The 17,115-nt window shown below is 37.2% G+C and overlaps 1 long non-coding RNA gene across 4 annotated transcripts in view; it reads right to left on the bottom strand.

Moving 5' to 3' along the window:
- LOC149916170 (uncharacterized) overlaps positions 1-17,115 on the bottom strand; it is a 201,436-nt gene that overhangs the window by 38,344 nt on the left and 145,977 nt on the right. The window contains exon 4 of one of the 4 annotated variants that reach the window (XR_016470606.1): positions 9,537-9,704. The exons of the other annotated variants lie outside the window; for them this stretch is intronic. This is a non-coding gene — a long non-coding RNA (uncharacterized LOC149916170). Of the gene's footprint in view, positions 1-9,536; positions 9,705-17,115 lie in introns of those variants that run through there. 4 annotated transcript variants of the gene reach the window in all.

Genomic DNA, 17,115 nt, shown 5'->3' with positions numbered 1-17,115 from the left:
GGGACACTATATCTAGCTTCACTTTTCTCCCAAAACAGAGAAGGAATACAGGGACAAAATTCTGTTCAGGCAGTTGCAAGCAGTAACTAGGTTTTTTGAACTCAGTTTTCTCGCATTCTTCTGCAGCTTACCTACCAGTCTAGTTTGCTTATACAAAAATTATGAAATAAATAACCCCCAAATTAAATATTTTCTGTGTTCTGACTATGAGAAATACCTAATTTGTCTCTAGTTCAAGCATGAGTAAAGGTGCCATCTTCCTAACACATAGTACTGTGACTGGCTTAATAGTACCTCTAGAGTGCAACAACTCTATAGCCCAAAGGCAGCTGTGCCCCAGAGCCAGCAGATGAAGGTAGTAGCTTATACACTATGTTCAATTCCTCTGCTCAGAGATCAGAGCTGGCAGTTTCATTAGTATCAGTTAGCACTGCTGTTCTGCTCAGAAGAACAGGAAGTTAATTGCCAGAGCTTATTTCCACATTGCTTTCGTCTTTTGTTGAGGTGTGTGAACTTGCGCTGATAAAATGTTTAACATAAACACAGAGCTATACTGGGCATTTCTATGCTGTGTTTGCCCTGAAAGATTCCTTTGTGGAGACCAGTGCTTATGACCGTGATGGCTGCAGCTGCTGTGGACTATTAAGTAAATCTTCAGACATTTCGCTGCTGATCTGAAGTCCCCTTGACTTTAGTGGAAGACCTCTGTGGAAAACGTCTCACTTCAGCTTCATGCTTGAATACAATTAGCCTTGTGATGTATTAGGAAACTGGGCAACCTGCAGTACAGCCACACATTAAACTTCAGATATAAATCCTTTTCTAACAGCCACTGAATGTAAAGAACAACTAGCGCACATCCTAAGATTCCTATAAAGTTATAACCATGGCAAAAGAGGGACACAAATCACTTTGATATTTGATTTTCCTGAATCATAACATGGTTTGAGGAAAGTCCATTAATCTGCTGATCTGGGCTCAAAACTTTCTTGAAGGTTAGAGAACTTTTCTGAACAACTATTATGAGTAAGAGAATAAAAATCTAGTATTTTATCCTATTACGTCTAGAGCTTTCAGAGGAAGTCTGGATATTACTTAGTAATACCACAGCTCTGATGGACCATTTTCATCAATAGGTCTCAAATAATTCTGTGAGGGAATTATTTCATCATCCTATTTTCTAGATGGGAAAAATGAAGCACAGAAAAAAAAAAAACATTATGATGCAGGAAATCCGAATTTGAGCTATCAGCATCCCATTGGTTGTAATTTCATTCACAAGCCACATGATATGCTTTTCAGTAGAATGCCATCAATGGAGTAAATAAATGGGTAAAATTAATAAATATGCAGTATTTGATGACTGTCTGATAACAGTGCTAAACTGTTAGAGTATCAACCAATAAGTTATTTTAGAGGTCTGATTTTCAAAGAAGCTAAAAACTCCTGGTTCTTATTCAGAACTGCAACTAGCCAGATTATTTGCTCAGATTTTAAATAGTGACATTGATTTGAAGAAGTAATTACACAAAATATTCTCTTAATGCTTGCTTGCAACATCACAATAGTCTTCAGATATTGTCCATGATAATTGTGATGTAGTATAACTGGTGGAGCATTTTTGGAGAGCTATTTCGATGCTGCCCCAGTGCTGCCAATGAAGAATACCTTGCTTAACAGTAACAAAAATTTGCTCTTAAGTTTCTACTCATCAACTTCTTTAAATCAACACGCTATCATAATTTTCAGGAAGGTACATTTTATATCTGGCAGTGGGGGACAGCTGTTGTCCCTAATTTCATGAATCTGTATCCATGCTCCTTTACAGTCTTACGAAAAAAGTCCTTGTTTTTCTCAAGGATTTCTTTTAAACATAAGGATGGAGTTGGCCTTTGCATTTTTTCCCCCTCCAAATTATATATTTTCTTGGAAATGGGAAAGCTTTGGAATATTTTCACAGAAAATAATAATGGATTTTTTTTCCTTTTTTTTTTTTTTATGCACATCTAAGTCTTACGAGACCTACATGATAACAAGTCACACTCCATTTTATTTTATCAATACTGGCCCATAGCAAAACCAAGCATTTTAAATTGCTTGAGAAACTTCCAACTACAAAAACAAACAAACAAACAAACAAACAGTATAAGGAAAAATACCCATATAGCATTGGTGGTATCTTCTTTGTTGTGCATGTGGAGAGCAAAGTGAAGACCCCTGTACTCCTCACTCTTTACATGTAGAAATAAATATTCAAAGCACTGGTTCTTGGTAAAAACATTTAGAAAATCCATCCAACCAAAATCAAATGATTAAAAATACCTCTTTTTACAGACACAGTCGGTCCTCAGGTTTAGATTTTGCCTGAACTCTTTGAAACATGCATTTTTTGTTCATTTTTTTGTGGCTAGAATCTTCTACACACATTTTGAAATAACACTAGAGGGCAACAATGCATGGGATATTCAGAAATTATATACCTGAGAAGGGTTGAAATGAGTGGTCTTCGTTTGTTAAGTTAAACAAAATTTACCCTTCACATGTTTGTTTTAATTTGAAATGGACTTGTGCCCAAATAGCAAAAGAAGAAAAAAGAGATTTTAAGAGGACCAGGAAGAAAAAAATGGTTTCTTTTTCAGAGTGCTGTGATATTCTTAAAAGAAAGTGAAAATCTTTATTTTTGAGAATGATTCAGGGAAGTAGTGTCACTTTGAAACAAAATGTTAAGGAATGTTTTAAGATCCCTGAATTTGTTCTGTATTTTGGTGAAACACTGACTGAGAAAATTTTCTTAGAAAGAAATGGGAGAAGAGGGAAAATGGAAAACAGAAGGAAAAAAGAAAAAGGGGAAAGAAAAGAAAAAAAAGAGAAATAAAGTATAGATACAGTTATAAGCCATGCGACTTTTCATCTCTTCATTAGAGGCATCTCACCTGCACAGACCAAAGATTGTGCTTACCCTTACTGTCAAGAGTCTTCATAAATTTTAACTTTAATTTTAGCTAGTAGATCTGAAAACTGGAAGTTTCATAAGGGAGTGGCAGAAGGGCTTGGTTTGGTTTTCCTTGCTCTTGAATCTAATTTATCACATTTCATGTAGTGTCTTGGGCCATATATTATATCTAACAATTTTGTTTGCTCAGATTGCTAATAGTAAATGATATTGTCTACAGTCTGGATTTTGTATGGTGCTGAAAAATAAAAATCTTTTTATCTTACTGCTTTCAAGACTTAATAATTTCAGAGTTTTTGGGTGGCTTTTTGTCCTGAATTTACAGCTGTGGTGATTAACATCTTCAGGGTACATTTAGACTAGAGAAGGTTTTACCTGAAAAACCTTTGTTTTGGGAACACGAAGAGCTAAAATAATGATTCTGGATTCAGCCTGGAAAAAAGAGATATAAGCATGAAGTGAACTTTTAATGGTCTGTAAGAGGACATGACTGCGTAGAAGAGTTTTCATAGCATTGCTAATTCAATAATAATAACAGCAACAGTGCTTACCTCTTGTGTTTCACTTTCTATCAGCAGAACACAAGTAATTATGCTAATTTCATATCTTTAAGCAAGTGTTATCAAAAAAAGGAATGTGATAATGAATGTAGCAGGACTAATTTTTGTCTCCTCTACTGAGGTTAGATGTGGAGGAGGGCCAAACAGCAGGTAAACTTTTTTGACTGATCAGTGGGATCTCCTTAAAGGTGAGATGGGGATCATGCTATGGACATAAGTTAATCTTGCTATTTTGTGTAAAACAAATGCTTGTTAGATTTCAAAGCCTCACTGTTTCTGTTTTCAAATATATAACACTGAACTAGCATGTAGCTACATTAGCATGGCATATTATTAATGGATGGCTGGTTCATGCTAGGCAATTTAAAAGCAGCAGATTACGTTCTTCGTAAGAAAAGGAATAAAAGATCAGTCTTAAAATGCTCATCAGTCTAAGTGGGCTTCATCTTTTAATTCCTACAGGCCTATGAAATTAATTCAGGTCATGATAGTGTAGCTGTAGAGCTAGCAGACAATTCACGGGAACTGCTCAGAACAGACTCTGGGTTTTTTTGTAGCGTATAATAAGCATCTTGGCTGAAATAATTGTTATGAGGTAGTTCATGTCCAATATAAGATGAATATGGCTCCTATGTTTTGAGCTTCTCCAAAATAATTACTGTTATTCATTTGTTTCTCTATTATGTACTATGTTCCATAGGCCTACATTCACTTAGTCACTGGCAGGGTAAGAAAGGGGACAATGAGGATATCCACATCGGTCAGATTTCCCTGAAGAGATCTTGCATCTGATGCTGGTGTTGTTTCAGTTAATCCAAACATAAAGATGAATAGCAACATTCATTTCATTTCATTCAATTCATTTCAGCTATATATTATTAATTTTAAGCAGACTAAGTTTTCTCTCAGACACTTTATATTAGCCACGTGTAATGACCCTTGCCCACATAAACCAGGCAGGAAGATTTCATCTGCTTATTGATGAACCCAATTCTGTTTATTTCCAGGCTCTTCCACCAAAACACTGAACATGACGCTGATTTTTTTCTTAGTCTTCTAGAAGAAATAATGCATAACCAAACCCTTCGGTGAAACTTGGAATATTGCCCTTCATCTCCTAAATGCTGACTGTTAACTTCAGGAATTTTAAGTGATTTGTTCTATTGTATTTATCTCTACTGTACTAGATTATCCTTCATTTTTGCACCAACCATTGTGGTTGAATGAGGTGATAATTAAACACATGCAGTCTATAGAACAGAAAGTGTTATTCAAAATTAACCATCAAAGGTCACAGAATAAATACATTGACAACTCGCTAAGAAGGGAGATTACCAAAAGTCTTGACTTGGTGTTAGTTCAAATCCCAGAACACAAGAGAGTTTTTATTCCTTCTCAATCCCTTTGCTGTTTTGGGATTTCTATGTATTGCTTAGATTTAATTTCTATCAAAGCCATCCCATCAACAGTGTTGATGCCTGCTACGTAAAATTCTCTTCTAAACTCGGGTCAGTATGTACTGAAGAAGAAGGTTATCTGCGCTATTAAACCTTTGGCTTCTTGTCTTTTAAAGAGATCATTTTGCATTTTGCTATGGCAGAGCTGTAATTAGATCTGTTAATTAAGGACAGAATGGACTTTTTAAAAACTCTAAACCCCCCTGCATTTTTGATAAGTTTGCTTAGGTTGCTACTGACCTTCGTATGGGGTTTGCCACTGCTTATTAATTGTTAAATTTTAATTAGGCATGCTGATGAATGTGCTAGCCTTTGCAGTAAATAGAAGGTAGCTTCATTTTTAATCAGATATTAGCCAGTCTACAGTGAAATTATCTGCTTTCCTAGAACACAGTTCACTTAACATATTTTGAGAACAGTAATTGGTGATATAAAAAACTCAAACCCAAACAGATATTGTATAATGGTTCCCTGGTTCACAGACTAGATTGCCAGTGCAAGCTGAACTATGATGTTGGATCTTATAAACATTCCTCAGGCACTTGAACTAAATTACTTTAACAGCTGGTCAGATATTCCTGGTATTTTTACTGAAATTCATCAAAAATATGTTTCCCAGAGAAGAATCATCCCTTCCTACAGAAGGCACAGGTCAGACTAGGGGTGGGAGGGGACTGGAAAAGTAGTAGGATGAAGAGGAGGTTCACTTTTCATGCCTGAGAGAGGTGAAATCTGCAGCACTAACAAGTAACCTGCTTTTCTTTGCCAGTAACCTAGCCTATGCTTGCATCTGTGTGACCCATCCAGGGACACCACAGAGAAACCCACCAAGAACGTTGTGAAGCAGAGTAATGGGAATCTATCCTAAATGCCACTGAAATCAGAGTACCAGAAATAAAAATATTTCTTTCAGATTGATCAATATCCCCATATCTGAAAGAAATGGCAAGTACCTATCCTGTTTGATTAGTAGAATCTGTAACCACCCTGCAGTTCATCCCTCACACTGCCTCCGTGAAAGATCATCAGAGAATCTTCTCATGATGCATGGGATATGTAATTAGCTACATCCTTTACCAGGAAGACAGAGTTAGCAGTTGCCAGCTTGTAATATCACATAGCCATGTACAGAACTTTATCCCCAGTTTCAGTGCCATAACTTTAAGCTGTGCAGCAAACTGAAGACACCAGAGACAGGCTAATGGAGTTCTGGTTCAGACTTAGTTAGAGGTAAACTTCACCCATCCTTTCCCCCTAGTCTCTACCAAACTTCAGAGACCAACAGCACTCTCTTATCAAGACCCAGTATGTACGTAGCAAAATGCTACCAAGCTCAATGCTGATTTCCTGCTGCTTCACCATTTGCCTTGAGAAAGAGTATTTATGATTCATTTTTTACTGGGAAACTCAAGTATCTATTCCCAATGGCTGGCTAACTAGATAATTATGATGTTATCTGTATTATTAGTGATAAAATGCAACTTAAATTTCATTAGGGATGATCCAAACAGGTTTTGAAAGCAGCTGAAGTGCTCTGCTCAGAACTGCATGTGTAATGCCGGGGGTTCCCTGTCCTTTGACCATCTCCAAGCATGTGGTCACTGCTATTTGGTTTGATGCCAGTTCTTCAAGTGTTGAGTGCTGCTTTCAAGATTTGTACTGCAAGCAGCAGGGCTGATGATTGACTAGCTAGGATGATTTCAGGCAGTCATGAAAGCACCGCTTTTCAAAGGCTGGAGCTTTGGGAGCATTCTACCATACTGTGGGAATATTTTGCCAGTGGTACACCTAACTGCTAACTGGCCTTCCAATGATGAAAGGCATAAGAATTCAAATGCAGTAGGCAAATGAATTTTCTGGGCCATAATAAGTATGCTTTCCCAGAAAACAAGTTTCAACAGACTCCTGATGTGGGACTCAGTGATACGTGTTTGATTATCTCTTGACATTGACAGAGATCTAAGCCAGTTTTCAGAGTGTTTAAGCAACCTATCTGCTGTTAACCCTGTTTTATCCACAGATGTTCCTGGCAAGTCTACTGAGAATCAATTCTTTTTCTTTTGAAATCACATCTGATTGCATGACTGGCTTCACTTTTCCTTGCAATGAAAGAGCAAGAGAAATGTCTGAAAGCTTTATCCCTTACTGACATAAAAATGACATTACATCTTCAGCTCAGGATGGGGCATGCCTCATCTCATACTCCAAGACACAGGCTAATGCATCTTATGCAGCACTGTTGTTGATTTAAGCACGAACCAACACTCTAGAAATACAGTTGTTACTGCAGCAGAAAATGAGGCATGAAATAGAAGCCACATATCAGTCTTTTTAATAATGATCTCCTCAGAGCCATATTAACGAGCTGGAAGCAAAGAATTATGGTTGAGCAGAATTTCTTTCCCTTGAACTTAGATAGCAGCAGGACATGAAGGAGCTGTAATAGAATGTTATTTTACAAGAAGTAAATAATGTAATAGAGTCTATAAGGATGTCAGCACGAGAGTTAGAACTGTCATAGCATAATCCTGACTTGAGCAGCAATGTGTGAAAAAGTAGCCTGCAGCAGTTTTTCCAGTACTTCAATAATTTCTGCTTTCTCACTGATCTTTGTTTACTCTACTTACCTTGTCAAAAAAATGTTTTACCTTATGTTAAAATGCAAGTTAAAAGAGGGAAATGTATTCCCAGAAATCCCAACTTTTCAAGCATACATATTTTCTTTTCTTTTTTTAGTTGTGGTTGTGGAAAAGATGGGAGAATTGTATTCCCTTCACTTAAAAAATATGAAGAGTAGTATAACTATAAATAAAAAGAGAAATCCTATGACTTTGTTGCTTTTTTCCCCCTTCTTCTAATGAATAATTCAAAAAAATGGCTGTATTACACCTCACATTCTTGTGATATGATGGCAGTTTTTCTAGAGAGTCCTCAAATGTAAGCTCAGGAGGGTCATGAAACTCCACAGTTACCATTACTGGAATACAACATCTCCTTCCAAGATACTGCAGCACCTTTTTATCATTATTGAAACAAGCCAGAGAGGACAAGTTTGCAACTAAATAAATCACTACATAAGAAACTGAAGTTACAAAAAGGAGGATGGGGGCTGAATCTTTTTTTATTTTAAATCACTGTTACAGGAACGTATTAAAGACTCAAGTACAAACTACACTTAACTTCCATGATAGTTCTGTTCCTGCCCTGATATCATGTGAAGTATTCAGAGCATACATCTCCAGAAGAATATTGTCATCATTTTTTCCTGGCCCAAATTAGATATTCCTTTCAACAGTATCTAGGTGCCTAAAAAATGAAAGCAGTCTCCTTTCCAGATTATTGCTTCCATTACTATTTTGCTATTTGGTGCTCTGGCATAACCCAAGATCCCATGCAATTCTCTCATCCCCATCCTAGTCACAGCCTCAGGAATAGTATGCCATGCTTTTAATTCTAATTGTGTTGGCTCCTCTAAGTTTGAGTCAGACCTTTAACATTAGTTTGGTATAATGTGTTTGTATGGAATATTTGTCTCAGCTTTAAGGAAATACATTTGAAACCTTTCACTGAGAATATGAGATATTGCATTGTCCTTGAAATTGTGTTAGGTCCTTCAAAGCCATTTAATCTCAATTAAAGCAAAGCACACAAGATAAGGTGCTCTGAAGATGCATTAAAGCATGTTATAGTGCCAAGCCTCCATGCTCTTTGACACATCCTAAAAGCTCTGTGGCATTGGTTTAAAGGTATGGTTCAAAAATCTCCCTGTGACCCATTATCCATGGATCATTAGTATAATTCAGAACTATTACAGTGTATTGTGCCAATGCGTGCTAACAAGAACTGCTAATGTACGAAGTCTTGACATGATAGATTGTAATGCCTCTGGCTCTGTCATGTCAATGGAAGCTTATGCATTAAATAAAACACACCGGGGGATCAGATAGATAGAAGAATGAGAATGGACTACAAAGCCTTTTAATTCAAAATCACCATTTGTAATCTATGCTGGAGCTGCAAAGCTTGACCTTGGATGGATGGTCAGAAGTTTATCTGATAGAAGTTTCGCATTCTCAGTGCAGTTCTTCCACCACAGGACAACATCCTTCATATGATTCCTACTGGGATCCTAAAGACTGCAGGCAATATGAAACCTGGGCTACTCTCACAGCTGAGCGAACACAAGACATTTCAGGGCGACATGAGCAAGTTTATGCTGCCATTGATTTTCCTCTGCTAATTCAGAGGATAAACAGAGGACTCAATCCTCCAGAGTTATCAATCTGGCACCTTTCAAGTATATTTAGATTGGCATGGGCTTTTGTTTTCTATTTTCTTTTTTTTTTCCCCCTTACTAATTACATGTTAAGTTCAACAGTGTTAACAGATGTCACTAGAATATAATTCCCAAGGATTTCAAGAGTAAAAGACAAGGAAATAATTGATGCAGGAAAAAAGTTAACCATCACTATCGTTTAGAACTGTAAAATAAATTATTGTAATAACAATATTGAAAATATTATTTTCTTAAATATGCAGTTCAAAGATGGTTTTTGTACAGTTGTTTTGTTACAAGATTTTGCCAAAGTTGCCAACAAAATGTTGAATGACAAGTACACAGGAAGAAGACGGTCCACCAGTGGGAATTCACTTGCTGCAAAGATGAAAAGCCTTGGCTCATGGTTTTTGCAGTAGTCTCACCTCCATGTCTGTAATTTGTTTCATAGTAACTTCCTGGTGTGGCAGAAAGAGTCCTATCAGTGACATGCTAAAAACTACAACAGTCAAGAAATATATCAGTACCACTATATTCTACTTCTCTTTCCCACTTCTCTTTTGGGCTTTGAAAATCATTTTCATATTTCTATTCTCCTTAATCTGTTAACAGTGATTTTTTTTTTTTTTTTTTTTTTTTTTTTTTTTTTTTTGTAACATAACTCACCTACTACATAAATTTGTTAATGCATTTATTGCTGGTTTAACTGATAAATCTAAGAAAAGAATTACATTGGACCATTTAGTAATTAATGCCTACTTAGATTGCAGTATAATAATAATGATCTCAGAAGCACAGAGTTCCCACAGCTCTCAAGGAAGTCAGGGAAAGCTGAAAAGATTAAACCTCTCTGAAAAAAGAGCACTTTTAATAGATCCACACACATGTATATGTTGAAACTGATGCCTGCAAAATGTATAACTTCAGGTACATCAATCGTTGATTGGTAGTTGAACTTCTTTTTGGAGTTCCATTACCATTAAGTTTGCCTAGGTATTTTACACTAACATACATAAGTAATTTTTGATATGTAACTGTTTAGGACTTAGCAAACAGGTCACAAACAAGTAAGCATGCTTACATAAGAACACTCAATTTAGACTACCTGTGAGGTTCATGTACATAGACTTTTGTTTGTTTAATGCTACCTAGGCCTACCACCAAGAATAACATTGATAAATGTAGAAGAACAATATGTGAAAATTGGTTTATATGTAAGATGGGAATCTCTGTGACCTTTACTAGAAACTGTTTTTATCTTTTATGAGATCACAGTGCTGGAATTGTATCAGCACATCGGGTTCAGACAAATCCCTCCTGCACATCCTGAGCTGGCTGCCTCAGGCAGGTCTGGGAGCCCCGCGGCCAGGCCAGCCAACAGCCAGCGGAAACCTGGCCAGAGAGAAACTGCCTTGTCTAGCCAGTTGAAAGCATGGGAAAAGCAGTTGTGTATCTGCATCCCATCCTATCTTCTTTTCCATTTTTTTCCCTCCAGCATTGCCCTGCACTTTGGGATGAGGTCTGCCCATTCTGAGTGTGGTATCAGGGAGCTACTAACCCACTTGGAGGAAACTTACTAGAACCTTTTCCCCTGATATTTGCCCACAGGCTCTGAAGTCTCAAACACCAAAAAAGAAATTGGTCAACTATATGTCTACTCCATGCCATGGAAAAAAGCAGTTCCAACAAAGCAAATTTTGCACTTTTACCATTACAATAACATATTCTCCTTACTTAGTCCACTGTTTAAAATGTAAGTAGAACCTGGCTTTTATCATATTAGTGACCTGGTTAAGGCTCATAGCTCCACTACTGCTGGAACTATTTCAGTGATGAACTGTAGATGGAGTTATTAACCCACCAGAAGCATTTGACTGAGGGAAAAGGCCCTCAACACATTCTTCTCTAAAACATTTCTAAGCTCTCACAATTGTTTGTTGTATTAAAACAGTGTGTTTAAGAGCATAGGAAATGCAGCAGGCTATTTGAGGCACTGAGGCATAGGACAGGTACCTGGCTGAAAATGTCACATCCCTTCTTGCCCATATACCACCTTCCACTTCTGAACGCTTCCTTACAAATTGTGGATTGATATAAAAAGATCAAAAGTCATAACTCTTAAGAGGAAAAGGAGAGATCTCAAGATCAAAAAACCAAGCCAATACACAGAAACATTCCTAGAAATATAAACAGCCTAGACTAAGCTTGATTTTAGACAGATCACTTTATCTACCTGTTTTGTCTTTGTTTTCAACTGTTTTTGAACTTACACAATGACCCCTGTTTACCAGCATCACCATTGGACAATCAAAATCACTTTCATTTTCCAAAACATGCCTATTGTCTACTGAAAAGATTAGGATGGCATTTCTCCCTGTGGAACAGTTTTTTTTCTCTCAATTGCTACGTACTTGCATATTTCTAGGGAGCAGAACATTCAGTCATTAGTAGGTTAAGAAAATCCCCTGGAACTACATCATAAGCAAGTTTTATTCCTGTTCAGTGATTTATTTAAATGCAGTTATCTCTGAAGGATAAGAAACTAATCCTTAGGGTAGTCATAGCAGGAAGGAGTTAGAGCACAAGAGGATTTTTCACCTTCAGATTGAATTAACTGACTCTATTCTAACACGAGGATAATCAACCTGGATGGCCAACAAAGCATTTTCTGAAGACTGCAGCACATGACCAGCAGAGATGCTCTGCTGACCTGAAGGTGTTTTGGGTAATCAATCTGAAACTTCAGCTGTGGGAGTAAGTGAATTTTAGCACAGACTGCTGGGGCTGATAACAAACACCCAGCCCTAACAGGGATCCTGGAGAGCTGTTTGCTTTTAAGACACTCTTCATCTTCTCCACCTCTATCCATTTTACAAGGGGTTCGGTATACATTTTCTTATCACTCTCAGCAATATGAAGCTATCAAGATACAGTTTGTGCAGGTAGGGAAGCTGGCCTAATCTCTTCTAGCCAGCTGCTCTCAGCAACTGAGTGCCCAGAGAAACATGGAAGTGTTGTTTTGCATGGGAAGATCCACAGTTGAATCTCTGGAGCAAAGGGGGCACACCAAGCAGGGCACTGCTGCTGATGCACTGCACAAAGCAGGAGACACTGCTCTGTGTTTCAAAGCATCCCTGCAGTGCCCTGAAGAGCACATTTGTCACAGAGCCTGCAGGCAAGCTAGCTTAAGGGGTTCTCATCCTTCAGCTGGACCTGCTCTCCTCTCTTCCCATCAACTTAGGGTATTAAAGAAGGCTCAAGATAAGAAATTTGCTTGGAGGTCAGTGTAACTGGTATCTTTTCAAGACTCGTGTAGATTTCCTTTATGCCTTCTGAATATGAATGGAGTGATTATCTTAATAATACTTGCTCCTATACACAAAAATGCACCTATTTGTACACACCTAATTTGTACATACCCGATTGCCTAAAATCAGACCTTTAATTTACACAAGATCATTGCAGGAGATTGACTAATTCTGAAAATTACCACAAAGATATTCATTATTGTCCATCAGAGCAAGGTTGTCCTAACAGCTTCCACCCAGGCTATTATAGTAGGAACATATACAAGTTATAATGCAGATAATACCAAGATAATAATTGCACACAGAAAATCATCCCCATTTCTAGGCAGCATGAAGATCATGCCTTTTAGCTGTCTTAAATGTATGCAGGGTTACTATTTAAAAATAAAATGCTTTCAGAAACATTTGTTATAATCATTACGATACTGCAATTACTTGAACTAAAAAAACCTCCACATTTCATGAGACAAAAAGTTTGATGGTTTGCTAAAAGAAACAAGCCTTAATAATGTATTCTTGTTAAGATCCTGGATGGGAGAACTAATTGAAAAATCTGCCTGATTCCCTGTTACTCTACGCACACTTTGGATTGCTCTGATAAAACAGCCTGAGATCATCTACACTGTTTATACAGTATTGCAGAAATATGAATTCAGGCTAATATATATGTACTAGCAAATGTATAACGTTTTTGATACAGTGCATTACAAAGATTGTAGAATTGGTAAATGAGATTTAATAGAATGGATGATTGCTATCCTGAGTACTTTTGATTGGAAGAACATCACTGTAGGATACGTTTGCTTCTGTTAAGGAACACTAGAGGTCTCTCTAAACCTGTATCCTCTTTATGCCATTTCTCTTCCTTTTGGAGTCCTTGTATACGAACACTTATTTTGGACCACTATTTATGCATTAGACAATTTACCTTATATAACCTGAATGCTTATTGTGTAACACCCACTTATTGAATTAATTGTTTAATGGGCCAATTAACTTTAGCGATTTCTCTAAGTGCGCAAATGAGATCATTCTCTTCCTCTACATAATACGACACTATTGTAATGCAAAGTTAAAGGAGATTGGATAGCTTTAGTCTTTCGGGCATGATCCAAGAATTATTGCAGGCCGCAGGACTTCTGATATTGACTCCAGCTGCGTCAGGATTTGCAAAAAGCCTGCTACAATAGAGATGTCCATTATCTGTATCACTTTAACAGAATCATGCATCACTCCACTAGCTAATGCACAGTTTGGTGTTAACTAATCTGTCTTACATTTTGTAATTCTTTCCAGACCATTCAGCTGGTTGTTTTATTAAGCATTTTTCACACTCTTTTCACATTTAGAAAACCTGTCTTGCACACTCAGATGGCACTCACTAAACAGTGTTATCAACAGAGCACCTGCTCCATGAAGCACAGAAATTCCTTCCCTTGTAATAAATACAGCATCTTAGGCTGACTCCTGTCAGAGCATGCATAAGGATCAGCCTCAGCACCATCATCATCCCTATATTAACCTGTGTAACAATGCTGCTACACCTTCCAGCCATTTCTCCCTCTCCTCCACTGCAATTACCCTTGGCAGGAGTTGCAGGCCTCTAGCACTCTGAGTTTGCAGCCAGGACTATGCAGGACTGCAAAGCAAAGGGCTCTCTCCCCTCACCTACTGCAGAGTCCTGTCCCATTTCAACCTCCTTTCTTCTTCCCATATCATCTTTATCACCAGTTGTTGGAAAGAACTGGAATGCTTAGGATTAGACCAAAAATGTTAAAGTCTGCCTTAACATCCACTGCCATCCATGGGTCTAGAATTTGGCTGTATCAAATAGATCAGTTAGCACATGCCTTGCATCTGCTGAAGCCCCTCATAGCTAAGTTTCATGCGGTCATCTAGCTCATTGTTCTTCAGAGTAAACAAGTCTTTTTTTTTGGTTGGAGGATGTGCTATTATCTCCAACTGGGGAACAGAGTCTAAAGAATATGAATTTACTAAAGGAGTACTCAAAACACTTCTGGGACAGGAATGGAACTGTAAACTTGGATACTTGTTCCACCAGGCATCGGGTAATGTTCTAACCTGGCAGCATGTAAGTAAGACTAAACAAAATGTGACTATTTTTTCATAAAATGCTTAATTACAGAAGTCAGTATCACTGAATTTAAGGAGTTCAAAAATGGGTTCAGAAGAAGGCTTTAGAAAAGTTGATCACAGCAAGTGGTCCATTACTAAGTATAGAAGTCCACATGCAACAGTAACAAGTCCAACTCCTCAGATAAGGGGAAAAATTCACTACTACACACATATTCCCTAAACACCATCCTTATCTTCCACCTTGCTCCTTTCTAGGGGCAGGGTATTTCACAGTAAGGGGTTTGTATTAAAGTTACCACTCCAGCTGAGAAGAAAAACAGAGAAAAGGGGTATTAAGTTATGTACTTCTGAGTGCAGTTAGGGGTATACAACACAGCTAAAATTTACAAGGAATAAGTTATTTTTATGTTTTTTAGATTCTCCTCTAAGGTTTAGAGACTTTATTCCTGCAGAAAGTATCACGTCTTATTTCAGAACGGTTGGTTAATCATATGTAACATAACCAGCAAACAATAATCACACAGCTTGCAGAAGACTAAGCTTCAATCCAAGTGTTTTTCTCCTTTCATTGACAGGAAATCAATCCTTTCTGAACCAATACATTGACCTATCACTCACTAGATTACCAGCTATGGAAATCAATACACAATAATATAAGACAGAAGTTTGAAAAGCTTTTCTTCTGTGTTCAACCCTGGCAGACTAGAAGGATTATAAGGGTAATTTTGAAACTAAGGGCACTGCAATGTTGCTTTTGTTTTGCAAAGCAAATGCCAGTTCTACAAATGTAATGTCAACTGATGGCAGCTCAAGGCTATATCCATTTTTATTCCACAAGCGTACCAGGACCTGGCAATGCCAGGAGGCTGCTACAGAAAATGAGAGGATCTAAGCAACTAGTTGTTTATGTATGTATTGTAAATATTCCTCTGGTAAAACATAGTAGACACAGCACTAATTGCCCTTATCTGCTTACTGACTTCTGTGGCTGCATCTACTCAATGTCAGGGCTGAGGGAGCTCTTTGTTTAGCAGTCACTGTTTTGCCCAGTGAGTGTCTCTCTCAGTCTGGCTTTTATCTTTCAAGGGAGCTGGATTTTCTCAAAACAAAACAAAACAAAACAAAACAAAACAACAACAAAACAAAACAAAAAAAAACAAAAAAAAAACAACCAAAAAATCCCCCCAAAACTAAACAACAAAACAACAACAACAACAAAATCCCCACACCTGATCTTCCTATTTTTCTTCTCATTTTCATACTCAGCCACCTTCTGACATAGACTCTATCTTCTTTTTCCCACCGTTATTTTTTTTAAAGCTAGAACTCTAGCCAAACAGAAGGATCAGGAGAAAATGCCTTTCCAGCTTAGTTCAAAATTATAAAATATCAGTGTGGGCCTTTTTTTCATATTCAGTAACTTCTCTTAAATCAGTTGAAACATTTCGTGCCCTTTAAAACATAAACTTTCCACTTTTATTCCTAAGGATTTTTTTTCTCTTGAACTTCTGAATTGAATTTAAGCAAATTTCATCTCTAAACAAATTGAAAAGATTGTTTTCTTAAAACTAAGAATGCAAAACTTAAATTTTATATAGTTTTGCTATTTTGGGCAAATAATATTCTAATTTTATGGAGATCTGCAACCTGTGATCATTAACCTAACCTGACACTTCTAATAAATTATTATTCACCCAAAACTATTGCTTGTTCTGAGTTAATTCTCTGGTTAGGCGAATGGACCATCCATGACAATGTCCATATGATCATTTCGCCATTTTTTGCATCCCAGTGGCTTAACTGATGTTGTGTTTGGATAATAATGTGTAAAAAGTAACTTCATTGGTGATAGCCCACCTCTGATACTGAACAAGCCTTACTTTTGAACAGCATTTTGAGAACTCTACCACAGTTCTAGATAAATAGACCAATATCACCACAAATCTATCTGTTGTTATTTTATGCAGTATAACTTGGTTTTAAATGGGATATAGTTTGGCTCTGAATATTTTCATTTAGATTCCAACTGGTTACATGCTGTTACCATTAAAATAACACTGGGTAGGGAGAGCAAATTCTAGATACAGACAGTGAGATAAATCTTTGCTACATGCAGAGTTACACAATCTTTAAGATAAATGCAGCACAAGATGTTATTTTCTAAAGTCTTATTTGAGCAAGTCTTAGAGGTAAGCAAATTAACACAACCTCGCCCAAGCCTGAAGAACACAAGCTGAAGTACCAGGATTCGTGGATTTTAAATTAAAGAGACGGAGCTATGACTATGATTTGTATTGCTCAGGCCAAAGAACTTCATCCAGTAAATACTGCTATCAAAAGAATTATTGTTTCCTTCCATGTAAGTAATCCTTAGATCCCGTAAGTTCAGGCTAAATTATAGCACACCTTTCAGGAAGGCATCCAGTTTCTTTCCATCCTATAATGCTTATGAGTCCAGGCATGA

The sequence above is a fragment of the Phasianus colchicus genome, chromosome 13, assembly GCF_987193195.1.
Source record: "Phasianus colchicus chromosome 13, bPhaCol1.hap1.1, whole genome shotgun sequence".
NCBI classification, from domain to species: Eukaryota; Metazoa; Chordata; class Aves; order Galliformes; family Phasianidae; genus Phasianus; species Phasianus colchicus.
The sequence above is the reverse complement of the archived record's forward strand: the minus strand, read 5'-3'. Positions and strand labels throughout refer to the sequence as shown.